We start from the raw sequence: 2,868 nt of genomic DNA on the forward strand, positions 1-2,868 counted from the left end.
TGAGGACGATGGAGCTGGCGGCGAGTCCTTCTCTGCGCGACGCTGACTCCGTGTCTCTTTCTCTTTCTCCCTTCGGTGTACAACGGTGGCGGCAAGGCGTGGAATGCGGCGGCACAACGCGACGGTGGTGGTGACGCCTCGCGGCTCCGACGCGTCTCCTCTCCTTCTTCTCCCTGCCGCACTCCGTTCTCTCTTTCTTTCTTTGCTTCGTTTGGCAGCTGTTGCTGCTATGTGTCGCGTGAATGAGGGGAGGAAGGGAAACGGGTAGGGTGCGGCGGCGTTGAGCTGGACGGCGGCAGCAGTGAGGCCCCAGCCATCGTCGCCCCTCCTCTCTTCCCCACTCCTCCGATCTGCTACTGTTGCTGCGTATGGGTTTGAGGAAAAAAAAGGAAACATTTGTGTTGCTGCGGCTGGGTTGGGTGAGAAGAGAACCGGGTCACTGGGTTAGGGTTTTAGGATTAGGGTTTCATTTTCAAAAATTAGGGTTAGGGGCATTTTTGTAATTTCAGATGAAATTAGGAATAATGTAGTAATTGAAACCCAAATTAAATCCAACACTAATTGTATATAGAAAATACTATTTGTTCATCAATTTCACAAATTATTTTCAATAAAATGCCCAAATCTAAAAATTAGGAATAATATACTTAATTTCTTCATTTTCCAAAATAGCAGTAATAATATTTAAAATATTACTTATCTAATCCAAATCATATAAAATCCTTATTATTTCATAACTATCAACCTTATACTTTAAATATAGAAAATAATTCAATAATTATAAAATTGGATAATAATCATAACTTATCTCAAATCCAATAAATCAAAACTTGCCTTAATTATCTTTAATAAAATAATCTCTGAAATTAAGGTTATAAATAACTGTAGGAATTGAGACTTGATCATAATAAGACTTTTCAAAGTTCTGGGTCTTACAATTTTCATTTTGAATTGCCAATTTTTTTGCTTTCTTGCTCGAGTTGATAAGATGTTTGATCAAATTTGTAAGACCTAAGACTTTTGAAAAGTCCTATTTTAAACTAATCTCAAATTATATATTATTTACAGTTTAATTTTAGAAATTATTTTTATTGAAAATAATTAAAGACAATTAATTGGATTTGAAATAAATTAAGGTTTTTATCCAAACTCTATATTTATAGATTATTTTCCTTTTTATGATTTAAAATTCTAGAAATTCAAAAATAATGAAGTTTGGCTATTTAAATTAGAATTTTGTCTAATTTTATAATTATTGAATTATTTTATATGTAAATTATGAAGTTGGTAGTTATGAAATAATAAGAATTTTATATGATTTGATTTTAGATAATTTATATTTATATCATTTAATACCTTAAGTTTAAAGATAAAGAAAATTAATTATATTACCATATATTTTTAAATAGAGTAATTTATTGAGAATCAATTAGTATTTTTATACCACAAATAATATTTTAAAGTAACTTTAGAGATTAAATTAATTTTTTTTAAATTAATACTCTATCCTCCAATTTTATTAAAATTATCTTACTCAAATTAAACCAAAAATCCCTAATTTTATACACAAACCCTAATTCTATTAACACACACTTTTTCCCCTATTCCTAAATGAAACCCTAGCCGCTACCTTTCCTTTTTCCTTCAGCAAACCTACTAGGGGTGTGCATGGTCCAGCCCGGCCCCGAACACTTTAGGGGCTTTTTTGGTGTGATTTCACCGGGTCTAGGACCGGGTAAGGGTCTCAAAAATAGACCCTGTCATTATTTTGGGTAGGGTCCGGGCCATGGCTCGGGGCACCCGAACTCGGTCCGGTGGCCCGGTCACCATACACAATTAATATTTTGTGTTATTAGTGATGGATAATGGCTATTCTTATGTGAAATTTAAGTATTGTAAACCTTAATATTTTGTGTTATTAGTTATTATAAAACTATAAGTTAATGTTTTATGTTTAAAATGCATAAGATTTTACACTAATGCATAATATTGTGTTATTTGTATTGATTTAAATATTTGGTGTTATTAGACAATATTAGTATTGATTATGGTTATGCTTTAATTTTAGAGAAGAGTTGGTTCTTGTTATATTTTTTTAAATGAATTTTACCATGTCAAATAATGGTTGGAGTCTTGGAAATTTGGATATTTTCACATGCTAGCTTATAAGAAGGTATCAAGGTAATGTAATGTTAACGACCCAGTTTTAACCTGGTTTTTACCCGGTATAATTGTGACCCGAAAGTGTATAGGTTTCATCGGGTCTAGGTCGGGTTCGGGTCTAATAAATAGGCCCTGTATATATGGTTATGCTTTAATTTTAGAGAAGAGTTGGTTCTTGTTATATTTTTTTAAATGAATTTTACCATGTCAAATAATGGTTGGAGTCTTGGAAATTTGGATATTTTCACATGCTAGCTTATAAGAAGGTATCAAGGTAATGTAATGTTAACGACCCAGTTTTAACCTGGTTTTTACCCGGTATAATTGTGACCCGAAAGTGTATAGGTTTCATCGGGTCTAGGTCGGGTTCGGGTCTAATAAATAGGCCCTGTATATATTTCAGATCGGGTCTGGGTCACATCAAACCCGGTTTCACCTGACCCATGCACACCCCTAAAACCTACACAAAATACAACACCACACGACAACTTCTTCAGAAAAGAAAATGAAACAGAAAAGGAAGTGAGGAGAGGGATCCACGAAGAAGAAAGTAAGAGGGGAAGGAGGAGCGTCGCCACCGCGCCACCACGCCTCGCCGTCGAGCTCATCCCGCCGCCGCCCAGCTGCGCCCAGCCCACCACTAGTCACTGCTGTCGTCGCCAACAATGGAGGAGAGAGAAAGAGGCGAACGCGAGGAGAGAGGGA

General features: G+C 35.5%; 1 long non-coding RNA gene across 1 annotated transcript; it reads right to left on the bottom strand.

Annotated features, from left to right (window-relative positions):
• On the bottom strand, window positions 1,600-2,854 carry LOC110265427. Its single transcript, XR_002351574.1, has 2 exons — window positions 2,624-2,854; window positions 1,600-1,653 (listed from the first exon to the last, which is right to left on the bottom strand). It is a non-coding gene; the product is annotated as an uncharacterized LOC110265427 (long non-coding RNA).

This window comes from Arachis ipaensis, chromosome B08 (assembly GCF_000816755.2).
Source record: "Arachis ipaensis cultivar K30076 chromosome B08, Araip1.1, whole genome shotgun sequence".
Classification (NCBI taxonomy): domain Eukaryota; kingdom Viridiplantae; phylum Streptophyta; class Magnoliopsida; order Fabales; family Fabaceae; genus Arachis; species Arachis ipaensis.